General features: G+C 34.7%; 1 protein-coding gene and 2 long non-coding RNA genes across 3 annotated transcripts in view; all 3 read right to left on the bottom strand.

Moving 5' to 3' along the window:
• Positions 1 to 16,774, bottom strand: part of LOC136272739 (uncharacterized) — a 158,140-nt gene that overhangs the window by 42,464 nt on the left and 98,902 nt on the right. The gene's annotated exons all lie outside the window — the stretch shown is intronic.
• Positions 1 to 16,774, bottom strand: part of LOC105339828 (uncharacterized) — a 103,343-nt gene that overhangs the window by 35,377 nt on the left and 51,192 nt on the right. The window lies entirely within an intron of this gene.
• LOC136272743 (uncharacterized) lies at positions 9,710 to 12,632 on the bottom strand. Its single transcript, XR_010710790.1, has 3 exons — positions 12,024 to 12,632; positions 11,123 to 11,253; positions 9,710 to 10,938 (listed from the first exon to the last, which is right to left on the bottom strand). It is a non-coding gene; the product is annotated as an uncharacterized lncRNA (long non-coding RNA).

Genomic DNA, 16,774 nt, shown 5'->3' with positions numbered 1-16,774 from the left:
ACAGCAATTAATCAGCTTTTGAACTTTGTCTTCACATTTTTGTCGGAGTTATGCAAAGCACATCCCGTTTTCTACAGTCTGCCAGCTATATTCCCTGGGACATTGTATATGCTATGGAAATCTCTAAATTTAAGGCTTGACAATTTTAAAAAGTTTGTTGTTTGCAAAAAATGTTGTTCATTGTACACTCTTCAAGAAAGTTCAATGGTTGTGGAAGGAAGGGAGGCATCTGCTAATTGCACATACGTAGCATTTCCTAATCATACTCAGAAAGGTAGACGAACAAATTGCAATGAACCTTTAATGAGATTGGTAAAGCTATCAAATGGAGACGAGAAGCTTTACCCATATAAATTATATTGTTATAAACCAATCACTGAAACTATCAAACGATTTCTGCGACGAAAACATTTTGTTCAATTCTGTAACTCTTGGCGACAACGAAATATACCTACAGATATGTACTTTGATGTATACGATGGGCAGGTATGGAAAGACTTCAACACAGAAAAATACAGCAATTTTTTGGCTTCAGATCATTCATTTGGCCTTATGCTTAATCTTGATTGGTTTCAGCCTTTTCAACACGTAAAATACTCTATTGGTGTAATATATGCTGTAGTTCTCAACCTACCCAGACATTTACGATTCAAATTAGAAAATGTCATTCTCATAGGTATAATTCCAGATATGGGCAAGGAACCCAGTACAAATACATTTGTCAAACCACTTGTTAACGAGTTAGAAGAAGCATGGAGCAAAGGGTTTGAAGCTTTCTCGGCTTATACAAATAAGAGTGTCATTGTCAAACTAGCTGTTATGTGTGTAGGTTGCGATGTGCCTGCGACAAGGAAGCTGTGCGGGTTTCTGGGACACACTGCTAATCTAGGTTGTTCGAAGTGTTATAAAGAGTTTCCTGGAACAGTAGGAAATAAAGACTATTCCGGTTTTGATAGAGATCAGTGGCAGAAAAGAGAAATAAAGAACCACAGTTTTCGCATAGAGAAAGTGTTGGGAGCGAAAACCAAAACTGAAAAGGCGAATTTAGAGAGTAACACAGGTGTTAGGTTTTCAGAACTCAGCCGTTTGAGTTATTTTGACCCCATCCGTATGTCAATTATTGATCCCATGCACAACATGTATCTGGGGTCAGCAAAGCATATAATCAAAGTATGGCTATCTACAGGGACAATATTAGAGGATTCTTTTGAAACCATTCAGAAAAGGGTCGACACCATTGAAACACCAGCATCATTGGGAAAGATACCGCGTAAAATTTCTTCATCTTTTGGTGGATTCACCGCAGAACAGTGGATGCACTGGACTAACATATTTTCCGTGTATGCCTTAAAAGGACAGATACCAGATAGGCTATTACACCACTGGCGATTGTTCGTTCTGGCAAGCAGGCTCTTATGCTCGCGGTCAATTTCAAAAGATGATATAAAATTGATAGACCAATATTTACTGGCATTTTGTAAAGGGGTTGAAGAATGTTACGGAACTAACTATATAACACCTAATATGCATCTACATGCACACATTGCAGATTGTATGCTAGACTATGGACCGGTACATTCATTTTGGTTATATAGTTTTGAACGATACAATGGTTATCTGGGAACACTTCCTAACAACAACAGATCCATAGAGTTGCAACTGATGAGGCGTTTCAATAGAAATTCCATGATCTCCGAAATTAATTATCCAGAATATTTCAAAGAAGAATTTCTTCATGTCTTTGAGAGTTTGACACAAGAAAAGGAAACGAACAGTCGTTACTTGAGTGATTCAAAAAAGATGGATCTCATTTCAATGTCTCTTCCCTCGTGCATCAGACGCCTACAAAAATGGGATGATATTGAAAATGTAGATTTGAAACATGGCTCCCCTGCAGTTCTTGATGACGTTGAGAAACATTTTTTGAAACAAATGTACAAAATAGTTTATCAACTGAATGATGATTACGATTTCCTGTGTTCAATATCGTTTATGAAATTCAAGGCAGTGTCTTTAGGAAATGAAACCATTGGATCAATTAAGTCAAGATATTGTCGCTCTGCTTACGTAATGTCAAATTGGAACGCAGGAAACGGACAAATCGTTGCCGAGAATGACGACCGGTTGTGGCCAGGGATCGTAGAGTATTTCTTGCGTCATAATCTTGTTGTGAATGGGAGGAGTGTGGTACACATCCTAGCCAAAATCACATGGCTAGCACCAAATTTAGAGCTGAAGAAACATTGTGGGGCACCTGTTGAAGTTTGGTGTTCTAATAATTTTGATGACAGTGGTCCATCGATATTTCTCCCCATTCAACGAATTCGATGCAAATTTGTTTACGCTCAAGGCAAAGTGGGGAATAGGAATGTTATATTCATAGTACCTATTGGGAAGAATTTAGAATTTTAAAGACTGTGTACAGCCTAATATCAGAATGTTTGAATAAATAATTAATTATGCTTTTGATTCTCAATTTCATATATTTATCTACATTAAAAGATTCAAATAAAATTTTAATTTTATGTAGTGCGTTAAGACTATCAGAGAGAGAGAGAGAGAGAGAGAGAGAGAGAGAGAGAGAGAGAGAGAGAGAGAGTCCGAGTCCTCTATAACTCGATGTTTAAGTATCTCTCTCTCTGGTTATAAAGGTAATCTCTCTCTCTCTCTCTCTCTCTCTCTCTCTCTCTCTCTCTCTCTCTCTCTCTCTCTCTCTCTCTCTCTCTGAGAACCTTTTCCACCTACTTTTAGAGCATAATATTGGATTTTTTATATTTTGATTTTTTCATCAGTGATTTTAACAATATTTTATTCTTAATGAAATGACGTACAAATGTAGTAGTGACACATCATTTATCACGTTTTTTATAATGCTAATCAAACATATGTAGTTGAACTTATAGGAAAGTATCAAATTTACTAATATGTGTCTGAAAAACGTAAACATTTGGGGTTTTTGTGTTTTACGTTCCGTTTCCTCCCACTATTAAATCAGAGCATAATATCAGATACTTTAATATAAACGATGTTGTCTTTTTTGCAGTAAGGAGTACGTAAAAAAACACAACATTTTATTTGGTATAAAGTAACATTATTGACACATTATTGATAACATATATTTAATGCCAGAAACATAATTAAATTTAATGTATAAAGGTATATACTAATGCATGTAAATTCTTTTAAACGAAACGTTTAATTTTTTCAATTAAACTACATTATTTTCGTTGTATATTGCATTAAATCTAATTATACGCGTAAAAAAAATTCAATCAATTATATGACATTATATTTCCCATATAAAATAACGTTATACGCAAATTATATTTAAAACAGGAAATATAATTTGGTAAACGAAATTATAAAATCATATTAAACGCGACTTTTCGTGCAGTGATACCCGATTAGAATTGAAAAATGAGTCGTACGTTTAAAGCTTATTTTGTCAAAATGTTTAGATTCATTTGGTAATATTTTAGTCCATTTTGGTAAATAGATGCACCAGCGCAGCTTTAAATTTATATATAATCAGGCCATAAATTCAAAATATTTTCAAAAATGAATAGCTTTAAATCCAGTGGATAAAAAAAGGAAAGCAAGTCGAACTCGATGAGTGCTAATACCTGTGTTGAATTAATGGTACAGTAGGATATGCGCAAAAAAGTCCCGTCTACTCTTTCCTACCCTATATTTATTGGAATATTAAATCCGATTATAAGAGTCAAATTAAAAATCAAGTACGGATATGTACCTGTTAATCAAAAGTAAAACTACTCATAATTTATCTACAGTGCATCGTTATGGAGCTACACAGAAAATTTTATAATAATTTGCCGAGCCAATTGTGGGGACATAAGTGGGGACATAATAACTGACAAATTAATTAGGATTATATAGCCCCCCCCCCCTTGAAATGTATATACTGAAAACAAATTATTGAGCACAACATCAACACACAATTTAAAGAAAATTTCATGTTTTTTTTTTCATTTTCGCTAGCTAATGTAAGACATCACGAATACCCCAAACCCCCTCACGGAAAAGGAAATGCTAGGTGGTGAGAGAGAGAGAGAGAGGGAAAGAGAGAGAGAGAGAGAGAGAGAGAGAGAGAGAGAGAGAGAGAGAGAGAGAGAGAGAAGGTCGATGTAAATCACAGGTGCGCTAACACCGTTAAAATTCAAGCTTGCTAGTTGGTCTGCCCTATCCTAGCTACCACCTCTCTTTTCTCGTTTTACAGGCTTAACTATTGTCTATATATGCTTGTAATGCCTTGTATCAAATTAAATCAATTTCAAATTCTAAATTAAAATTGAATTCGACACTACAAAACTCTCTCTCTCTCTCTCTCTCTCTCTCTCTCTCTCTCTCTCTCTCTCTCTCTCTCTCTCTCTCTCTCTCTCTCTCTCTCTTATATCGACAATTAATGGCATTGCCATACCCTACAATACACTATTCCTATCTGGATTGTTGTCGTTGAGGTTGTAAATCATAATATCTTCTATGGTTTAAAACTTTATCATAAAATATATTTTGACAATTATTTCATTGAATTTCGTTTCATAGCTAAAACCACACTCAGTTTTAATTATTTAGATTAAACAGATCTTTCTTCGCGAGCCGATTTTTACACAGTTGGGGCGAATACAATTCGGGTTAAAATTGTTCGGGGGAAAATACATACAGGCCAAACAAAACTACTTAGATTCGCAAAGCCAACAGTGTTATCACTAATTTAATTGTTTATACTGTGTGGGGTTAATTCATCAATGTTAGTTTAACCATTTTATAACCACTATAGAAGAGCTATTAAGACATTTCTTTGTAGGAAAGAGCATGTACGAATGATCTTTATTTAGAACAGTTTGATGTTCCTAGGATACAGGTTTCAGATCCATGATTTGATTGGTTAATTTAGATATTGAATCTCGAATTTCGAATCTTGAATCTCGTATATCGAATCTTGTATTTTGAATCTCGAATCTCGAATGATCTTTCTCGGCTTTCGTACAAAAGTATGTTTAAACATTGAGATCGATAGTCGCCATTTTTACATGCAAACAAACTGCACTACTTCAATTTACAGTGCTTGTGATTGTGTTTAAAAGACTATCCAAGTAGGGAAACGATATCAGTAGTAAATTGCATGAAGAATTTAATGGTACTAATTGCTTTCACAGAATTTGCATATTAATGATGTTAATTAGTCTAAAACTAGCGCATATTTTTCTGCGCTTAAAATATACAATTTTTTCAAAGGGTGGCACTGTAGCTCCTAGGTCGTCCAACTGAATTTTTCGGACCGGGAGCTACAGATGGTCTGACCTGCAGCTATGCTACAAATGAATAAAATTGTGTTCTAAAACGATTCCCTGACATTACAGAGACCTTAAAGTCACATGACCCGGAAATGAGGAAAAAGACTCGAAAAAAGGGAAGCCATGCCTTGTTGTAATACATTTGTTCCCAAAATATAACTGTTTAAGGTGGCTCACTACACCTTTAAATACTTTCTCAAATCATTAGAACATTACTTGATTATGATGGATATCATAATGAATAAGAAGTATATAATTCAGAAATGCGGAAAAACATTTGGATAAAAAATTATATAATCAAAATTTTAATTCAGTAAAAAAAAAACCAGGCGGATTCGAACTCATGACAGCGGTTCAACAGCTCACAACTTGAACCACTTAGCTATTGAAAATCAAAAGAATTTAACAAACATTTAAATCGCCATCTCGTGAACACAGTATAAGTTTCGGTGTAGTGAGGTACCTTAAAAAGAGAGAGAGAGAGAGAGAGAGAGAGAGAGAGAGAGAGAGAGAGAGAGAGAGAGAAAGATTACATGTATAGTATATTGTTACCAGAGCTGGCAAAATGCGCAAGGTTGCCGGCGATCTCATGATGTTTTTATGTATGTCACACCCCTGCGAATGTGTTTGGAATGTTTTCTTTATCGTTGCTAAGTACGTAATAAATCCAGAGGTGCTCGAATGAAAGTTCACGAGACTTCACCGAGATTTGTTCAGTTCCTGTGAAATTTCGAGCGGAAGTATAAGTGTTCGGATAATATTCTCAAAATACGTACATGTAAGTACTGGTCGTTTTTCGTATCATATTCTACTTTGATTTATGTTAAAACGGGAAAAGCTTTCAAGATGTACGTCTTTTTTCACCATCTAGCAGTTATTTATATTAAACGATAATATTCAGACCAGAGTTATCGTTCGTGTTCAGCCACGTGTAGAGTGGTTGAAAATATAAACATTGGGTTGCTTAATAAAATCATAGCCATGTTTGATGCTTGTGGTGTGCAATACCATGTTTTAAAAAAAAATAACGGATGTCTGTTTTGCATTAAAACTTAGTATATCGAGCCATTTTTATGGAACATTCTGCATTAAATATTAAATTCTGTTTCACTATTGATGTTATTACTAGGTCAGGCGCGGATCGAAAATGAATCCTCAGGAGGGATCTCTTTTAAGCATGTTAGTTGTTGCAACAGCAGACAAAAACTAATTTTTGTATAGTCTTATTTATTTCTAGAACACATTTTATTCACCAATTAATGAAGATAAAGTTTAAAATCAATAAACCTCTAGATTTTATATTTGACTACAAGAACCTAGATATTGTGAAATAAAATATATACACGAGGTACGATTTTTACTGCGACACTGAAAGGGTCAAATAACACCACGTGGTCTAAAATTTGAATGACAATAACATTCGCAGGGGTGTGTCAGGTAAAATTTAAACTCCACAGGACATAATTTCCGGTAAATTTTATTTCGCAAGAAAAGGTGGCAAAAGGCGCAAAATAGAATTTAATTGAGTAATATAAAAGTATGTTTGTGATGCTTGTGTTTTTTTCATTTATCAATCAAACAAGAGATACGTTTCAAGTTCAGAGGCATTTTCAAACGTAAAATTGAATGAAATTATAATTTTTTATTCAAATTGCTTAGAAATCTGACCGCCATTGCCATTATATATAGACATAAGAAAAATACAAAAACATTCGTGACAATTACCACGCATGCGCAGATCATTAGGGGTGGGCGTCCAAAGGATAAATATGTTTGCCGGGGAGGTCCGAGGCATATTTGCGAACATTTATTAAACTTCCATTTTCCGGGGGGGGGTCAAGTCTAGATTTGCACGTGCCATGATATAGTTTTCAAACTATGTGATGAATCTTTGTGGAAAAAAAACGAGAAAAAAAGAGGTTTTTTTCCCCTTAAACCGTTTTTTCTAATTTACAAACAATGCACACAAATAGAGAGCAATGAAAGAAAGGTAAAGAGGGTATGGAGATATAACAAACGTATGCAATCAATGAATCTGTTTGAATATATGGTACTGAGAAGGGCTTTGATAAAACATATTTCCGAAATATTTCTATTATAACTGTTTGATAAAGTATGAAATAAATAAAAATGTTTAGCCTTTTTGTGTTAAAAACAAGACGCATGCACGGAATTAGAAAAAATTGGAGGGGGGATGTTTGTTTGCCGGGTTTAGGTGGGTCGGAGGTGGACTAACCCAGTTGGCACGCAACGTTGTAGGGTTGAAATCAAGTTGCAACGTTGATCAACCATATGTTTTCATCTTATTTGGATTTCGAAGTAAATTATTATATAGTTTTTTTTTCAATTATAATATCAATGATGTTTTAATGAAATGTGTTTTTAATAATTAATTTTTATTCATTAAAACAAAAGATTGTTTTGATACAAGAAAATTGAGATTGAGCTGTTTGTTCAGCAAGTGCATTTTAACTAGGTCCGTGATTATTAAGGGGATGCGCAGACATATTACTGCAAGTACTGCTGATCTTGGGAGTAATATACCAGGCTGCTCTATGTCAGCTTGACCGCAAAAGACTCTATATTGGTGAACAAAGAAATTCAGTCAGTTCTTAGGTACACCTCGTGCATTCATACATGGATTTCATGTACAGTAAAATGCCGGGATTTTAGCTTTTAGCGCTGATTCCGTGCTTACAGTGTTTTTTTAATTATGGGCATTTTTTTTAAAAATTAAATGAGAATAGGGTGAACTAAAAGTGATTCTCTGCTAGCTGTCACTGTCTTGATCTGTACATATTCCATTAAAAAATGCTATTGCATTGTAGAATCAATTTCAGATACGTTTTATATATTTAAGCGGAATATAATGTACTTTAATCAGTTATAGATCTAAATATTTGTCACTCCTGACTTTGAGCCTTGGGGGGGTGGGGGGTCTTTATCGTGCCAGCGCCGACCATGACATGGCCTTCACTTTAAATATATATATATATAAATATATATATATATATATATATATATATATATATATATATATATATATATATATATATATATATATATATATATATATATATATATATATATATATATATAATATCATTGTATTATCATATAATTGAATACTTGTTGCAAGTCATTTATAAGCATATACTACAATCACGCATTCATTTATATACCTATATATACTGGTCACTCATGTCTTTGAGCTTTGTAAAAGGGGGGGGGTCTTTATCGTGTCAGCGCCTACCATGACACGACCTTTTCTTCTACCAACAAAGCTTACAGTCGCGTAGCATCGAATGGGGGGGGGGTGGGGTGGGGGGGGGGTGGGGTGGGGGTGGGGGTGGATGTGGTGTCTGCCCCTCTCCCCCATTTGTTTAAGCGGACACTTTTCTTCGATCTGCATAAGTAAAAAAAAAAGATCAAATTTCAATGGAATCCACCTTCCCTAACACTTTCTTATAAAATAAAGTTATTATGTAAAAAATGATAGGGGTAAATTAATACGAATACTGGTCAGTAATACTGACTACGATAGTACAGTGTTTTGCATGTCTAGAATTGTTTGTAGGTCTGTCCCCCTTCCTCACTTGCGTCCCTACATGTAGTTGTATGTTACTCATGAACATGTTGTCTACAGATATATATTTAGAGAGATCATATTTAGTTGACGTAATTAAACTTATTTAAATTAAATATAATTCCTTGTTTTTTGGTGATTCTCCTTTTTTTTTTTTTATTAATTTTGAACATTTCTATGTGTGATGAGATATTCAGCGGATACTGAAGGAGAGTACTTTACTTTGATAACTTATTGATAGGTTTTGTTTATAAAAAAATAATACGATTCATTGAGCGACATTCTTTTAAATCAATGTATTTACATGATATTTATTAAATCCACAATCGTGGTGATATCTGATGAACCTATGAAATAAAATATTAATTTTCCAATTTTATTTTTCATTTGTTGCTTCCTCGCCATCGTCAGAATGCGAAGGGTATATATATATATATATATATATATATATATATATATATATATATATATATATATATATATATATATATATATATATATATATATATATATATATATTGTACATGTCATTTATTTATTGAGTAATTGTATTTAGTTCCGGTCATAACTTTGAGTATCAAATATGAATGACCCCCCCCCCCCTTCAACGTCATTTATATATATTTACCTCTCCCATGTATTTTCCCAGTGATTTAGTGAATTTTACTTACTTTTCCTACCTAATTTATCGATTAGCTTAAAGGGAGATGTTAATATAACAATAAAATGCTTTCTTTGGTGATTCATTCGGGTTATGTAGTGATCATTGCAAAAACCGTTAAAACTGGTTATGTATTTTTTCTGCAATATCACTACCTTCATAACCCGAATGAATCACCAAAGAAAGTATTTTATTGTTAAAGTGTCCACAACATCTATAGAGAAATTTAATTTACCGGATGGTAAATTCTCCGGTGAGGTTGGGGTTTAATTTTTTTTACAGGTGTGAAAACCTCCAGGACGTGCATTCTACCTGCAGTCATGAACGGTTTTACTTTCTGCATATAAAACATTATTATTGATCTATAGGAGAACAAATAACTTGTGAATATCACATACTGTTTTATTTATAGATTTCTGATTTTTACGAATTTGCATTATATGAACCCATCATATTGCTTTAATTTGCAATTTTATTATTTATTCAAAGTTGGCTAAAACAGCATTATCTCAGTAATATAGTATATATCGCATGGTTTTAGCCTAGATATCCTGCAGGACCGGACAGCCCCTAAACAAAAATCTGATAAGTTTTCGTCTAAGAAGCAGGTTGCGTTCCTATCTTCCCATAAATATATTGGCGTAAGAGGGACCCATTTCTGTGCCCATTGATGTACCATTATGACATGACCTCGGGTTGATAGTGTACAGTAGATAGATTAATTATTTATTGTTGCCAAGTTGAATCGATTAACGTAACATGATGACAATATCATTGCAATTCTTCCATGCCTATGAAACTTCCATTTTATATGAATAAGTGTAAAGGCCTAGTTTATGGATATATTGGTTATGGGCACCTACACTTTAAACGATAACTTGTTTTATCATACTCCTATGGAATCTCCAACAGTTGGTCTCACTAACGCAGTGTATGTATAATTGTTGTTCAACAAATATTCTCAGTGTGTGCGATGCGTTGAATGAACTCCAATCAGAATGATGCGTTATTCAAACAACACAAACAACACAAACAGCAAACAACAGTACCGGCTGTAATCAGGATAATGTCGCTCTGAAGTTGTTACAGTATCTCGTGACATATGTCTCTGTTACGTGTAATCGTTGTCTTATCTTATCCAAACAAATATATTGGGGACTGCCGACCTGTTTATACTGCACTTGTTACTCGTTGTATTGATCGGGGTTGTTATTGACATAGGCGAATCATAAGATAAGACAGGTAGTAGATCTCGCTGTTAAGACGTGTATAATATGTTGTTAAAGGGGATGTGCGGCCATCTTTTACATTTGAGAAGAAGAATGTAACCATTTCTTGAACTGGCTTGTTTCTGCGCAAACTGGCCAAAACTGTGTCTGAAGATGAAACAGCAATAGATATGACCCTAAAGGTCCAATGTTATGAATTTTATGGACTAAACGACACAAAATTGCGTTAATAAACTGCAGGCTGATACGTTATGTTTCTCTACGTCCTCTCTAAATATATGTGAGACTCCTGTCAGAAAAACAAGCATCCATTTCAAACTACACTACTAACCGTGGTCAAGCTGATGTAGTCCTCTCGGTGTTCCCCATCCAGTTACAAGTGAAACTTTAGCGTATCTCCTTTTGATTTTGAACAATGTTCGTTATCCCTTCATGTCATTCTTTTATTGTCCAACCAAATATCTATATGAGACAAGAAATAAGAACTACATATGGTAGAGTACTTAAAACGTACGACTGTGAACCTTTTACATCGTTGTTGTACAAAAATGTTATGTTGTATTTAAGTCAAAATGAAAGAAGTTGGACACATTTGCGGTATACAATGATAAACATTATTTTTGGCGTTCAACAATATAATTCTAGCAAAATAATTTACAAATATTAACGTATTACAGATCGAATCACTGAATCATACGTGCTTATGAACATTGGGGTGGTGTTAACATTCTACTTGACTTACCTATCAGACTTTATATTTTTTTTTGAAAAGGTAAAATAGTTATATTTTTTAACCGTCACTTAAAAGCATGACTCCGATGCATAAATATTATTTATAAGTAAACACATTCACTTTTAAATCTTCTTCGGTATTGTTTTCATTTAGGATAACAGAATGCAGATGACCATAATTTCTACGTTGTTGCCTGAATCTCCCCGTGGATTGATTGCTACTGATCGAGTTGACTGTTGTCAATGTTTCGGAATAATTGCTCTTGATCTACATGTCTGATGTAAAGGTCCCGGCATTATTGCTTAACATCGAGTTCTCTGTCGGAAAGGCTTCGGAATAATTGTTACTGATCGAATTGTCTGTTGCATAGAGGGCTCGGTTTGCAATGACAAAATTGGTTAACATAAAGTATGTAAGTAGTTCGCATTTGGTTAATGTCGCGAGGAAGTTGTTTATGGGCATCTACACTATAAACCATAACTTGTTTTATCATACTTACATTTAAGGACTCCTATGGAATCTCCAACAGTTTAACTCACTAACGCAGTGTATTTATGACTGTTGTTTAACAAATATTCCCAATGTGTGCGATGCGTTGAATGAACTCCAATCAGAATGATGCGTTATTCAAACAACACAAACAACACAAACAACAGTACCGGCTGTTATCAGGATAATGTCGCTCCAAAGTTGTAACAGTATCTCGTGACATATGTCCCTGTTACGTGTAATCGTTATCTTAATCTTATCCAAACAAATATATTGGGGACTGCCGACCTGTTTATACTGCACTTGTTACTCGTTGTATTGATCGGGGTTGTTATTGACATAGGCGAATCTTAAGATAAGACAGGTAGTAGATCTCGCTGTTAAGACGTGTATAATATGTTGTTAAAGGGGATGTGCGGCCATCTTTTACATTTGAGAAGAACAATGTAACCATTTCTTGAACTGGCTTGTTTCTGAGCAAACTGGCCAAAACTGTGTCTGTCTGAAGGTGAAACAGCAATAGATATGACCCTTAAGGTCCAATGTTATGAATTTTTTGGACTAAACGACACAATATTGAGTTAATAAACTGCAGGCTGATACGTTATGTTTCTCTACGTCCTCTCCTATAATATATGTAAGACTCCTGTCAGAAAAAAAACCCACCCATTTCAAACTACACTACTAACTGTGGTTAAGCTGATGTAGTCCTCTCGGTGTTCCCCATCCAGTTACAAGTGAAACCTTAGCGTGTCTCTTCTCTTATGTTTTCTTTTGATTTTGAACAATGTTCATTATCACTTCATGTCATCCTTGTATTATCCAACCAAATATCTATATGAGACAAGAAATAACTTAGAACCACATATCGTACTTAAAACGTCGTCTATGAACCTTTAACACAAATGAAAGACCGATCTTTATTTAGAGCGGAGAAAATCTTGAAATTGTAAAAAAAAGGGATGCATTTTTTAAAAATTTCTTTTCAAAAACTGCCGAGTCAAATTCAACGTAATTTAGCATAAAATTATCCTTATGATAAGGACAATATAAATTTAAAAAATTATGGTCTAATTCTGTTTCAAATTTGAGCGATTTACAAAAAAAAAAATAGAGATAATCGTGGTAAATCAGTTTATAACTTCTGGTTCGGTATTCCATATCGAAAACAAACGTTCTTTGTTTGAAGCAGCCATGTTTGAATGTTGACGCATGACAAACGGGTCAAATTTTGATTTTAGATCCGCGCGTGAGATGGGGCGGCCCTCAAACTTAGCAACGAATAACCAATTATGGACGCCGCCATTTTGATTGTTGGTGAGGCGAGCACGAAAGCCGTAATAGACATTTATGAGAATTTAAGCGGGGGTATGGGGGCAGTAGCCCCCATAATAACAGAAATAACAAATAATTTAGAAAGCCAAGCGGCGTTTGAGCTTTCAGCGTTATTAAAGCGGGGGTTGGGGGCGGCAGCCCTTGGTATAATAAAATTGACCGTAACTACATCTATATTATAAAGATGTTTAACTTATCTTAATAATAAGTCATGGCTTCCATTAAACGTTTCTTGAGACAATGGGGTGGGTTGATTTAGTTGTACTTCCGTTAGAGGGGTTCTTTTTTTTACAGGTCCAAAAAGGTTGTAAATTTATCGTCGGTATTTTGTAGGTATTTCTTTCTTATACAGTATTCTATTAAGTATGAGTCATATAGAGATTTCACAGTTCCAGTTTTGGGTAGGGATTTTTTTACTGCATTCCAAGTTGATTCTATAGTATTTGTACATGCGCCAGTTTCTTTGTTTTTGAATTCGATGGAATGGTTTACTGTTAAGTGTTGGTATCCCTTACTTTCAGTAGAAAAAAAGGCCTTCCAACAATCCGAAAGAATGGTTGTACCTGGTAGTATGTATTTCTTTATAATGGGAATTAACGTGTTGGCGCTCCTGTCTTCCACAACTTCAAAGAAACACTTTTTAGTTTCCCTCTCTATTCCTCCAAAACCCACATACCTTCAACTCTCTTACCTCGGTGGTATTTACGTTTTCCATATTTACTCTCATCAATCTCCATTGTTCGACCGAGTCTCCCAATTTCGTTCTCTAATTTCAAAATTGATAAACAGTGTGGTCACTTCCTATGCGCAATTCCCTGGAGATAAAGTCGTTGGGAAGATCGTAGACCCAATAGTAAGTGAGTTTTACAATTTGTTCCAACAGTAGGTGGCTCCCCGAAAACCAGGATCCTTCTCTAACGGACACTTTTTTGTAGCATTTTCTATTCGTGCAACGCCACACAACACCGTCTTTACTGTACGATTTATCTTCTACTAAATGTAGTGATCCCTCCGAACAATGGTCACATAAACCGTTAAAATTCCCCAACAAACCTTGTGTTTGTAGCCAATCAATCAGAAAGCGCCAATTTTCCAAATGGCATAGATATCGTCGTAAACAAATGGCATGCTACTGTCAACATAAGCTGTGTTTACAACTTATGCAGACATCACTTACCTGTAATCCAATCAGATATAAAGACAGTGTCACGTGACTAGCAACGTCATGTCTTTAGAATGCAGTCTAGAAATTGACAGTATCAGGTTTTTTTCACTTTATCCTGCTAATTCTCGTTAATATACTTCGTTAATAAAACGAAGTTCATTAATTAAAAAACCAACGAAGAGTTAAAAAACAGGTTATTTTTGCATTTCAAAGCCGTTTGAACGAAATCGGCACGCTAACGCGTGACTCTACTATAAAGGAAGAGCACGTGCTATTTCCATATATTTTGCGTACCGGTAAAGTGCAGTTGTTCCGTCAATACATTGCAGATGGAAGCAAATTGAGAGGGGGCTAGACCTTATCAGAAATCTTAACGAGCAAAAAAATAAGGGGGTTTTGAGTACGGCTATGTCTAACTTTGCCAACAAAAAATGGAGGGGGGGGGGGGGTTGGTTCCGACGCCTATGCAAAGATTATAATAGTTCTTTAACATATAACATGACAACATTTTTAATTCGAGTGTATTTATCGATCAAGTGAGTAAGGTAATAAAACGTCACACGAGTTCACACCTGGTAACCAACAATCGTTTATAATGCAGAACACCAATTAAACTTTTGAATGTTTTTAATTTGAGCACCTTTAGGTACAATTTTCTTCTTTCACACATAGGAATTTTTTAGATAAAATACAATAACAAGCTAGTAGTTGAAGAACAAAAATATACCTACGCATTCTCTCATACATGATTTGATCGCTTTATAAAGTGAGAGGGCAGAACTGAAATAAAGGGAATTTGAAGTTAACAGTGTACCCCTACCAAAAATTAGTTTTAAATCTTGCATATGATCTTGTGTTTGGTAAAAATTGTATTTCAAAAAGGTACAAAGATTAAGTTAAGTTGTCAAAGATTAAGTATAGGAAAATGAGTGAAAAATGTGGATACTTTATGGTATTCTTTTTTAGTTTTTCTACCGAGAGGCCATATGGCACACTATCCTTTGAACACACATATAAAGCCATTGTTGCTCAGCTGAGCTATGTGGCCCCATGGGTCTGTTGTTAAGACCTACACATCCTCTGTCATAAACGTTGGTTTACTGCCAGTCAATATACTGTAGATTTCTAGTTAAGAGTGAGGAATTAATGTTCACATACAGTCGGGACAATCACATCTCGTAGATTTTCAAATCTGCCTTCTTTTTTTTTAGACAGAATGTTAACTGAATAAAACTGTGATTAAAAATTGGCGTTCATTATATTTTTAATTCTTGATTTGATGCAAAACGGTTGAATCACTGAATTTATTACTGATGAAAAAGAATGAATCTTTAGTTTTGGGTCTCAATAACTCTTTGATAAGAGCGGTGGCAGAGGTCACAAGGGAGTCTTTGTAGTTAGTAAAAAACCTTAAATGAATCTTAAATTTGATATTTTAATTATTTACACCTGATTAGTCATGTTACTAATTACATCTGTTACAAATTACACCTGTTACTGATTACACTTGTTACTGATTAAACCTGTTACTGATTACACCTGTTACTGATTACACTTGTTACTGATTACACCTGTTACTGATTACACTTGTTACTGATTACACCTGTTACTGATTACACCTGTTACTGAGTACACCTGTTACGGATTACACTTGTCACTGAGGACACCTTGTACTAATTACACCTGTAAAAAAAATTACACCTGTAACTGATTACACTTGTTACTGATTACATTTGTTACTGATTACACCTGTTACTGATTACATTTGTTACTGATTACACCTGTTACTGATTGCATTTGTTACTGATTACACCTGTTACTGATTACACCTGTTACTGATTACACCTGTCACTGAGTACACCTTTTACTCATTACACTTGTTACTGATTACACCTGTTACTGATTACACATGTTACTGATTACACTTGTAACTGATTACATCTGTAACTGATTACACCTGTTTCTGAATACACCTGCTACTGATTAAACCTTTTTCTCATTACACCTGCTACTGACTACACATGTTACTGATTACACTTGTCACTGCGGACACCTTCTACTGATTACATTTGTTACTGATTACACCTGTTACTGATTACATTTGTTACTGATTACACCTGTTACTGATTACATTTGTTACTGATTACACCTGTTACTGAATACACCTGTAACTCATTACACCTGTCACTGACTACACATGTTACTGATTACACTTGTCACTGCGGACACCTTCTACTGATTACACCTGTAACTGATTACAT

Source organism: Magallana gigas, chromosome 1 (genome assembly GCF_963853765.1).
Source record: "Magallana gigas chromosome 1, xbMagGiga1.1, whole genome shotgun sequence".
Classification (NCBI taxonomy): domain Eukaryota; kingdom Metazoa; phylum Mollusca; class Bivalvia; order Ostreida; family Ostreidae; genus Magallana; species Magallana gigas.
The sequence above is the reverse complement of the archived record's forward strand: the minus strand, read 5'-3'. Positions and strand labels throughout refer to the sequence as shown.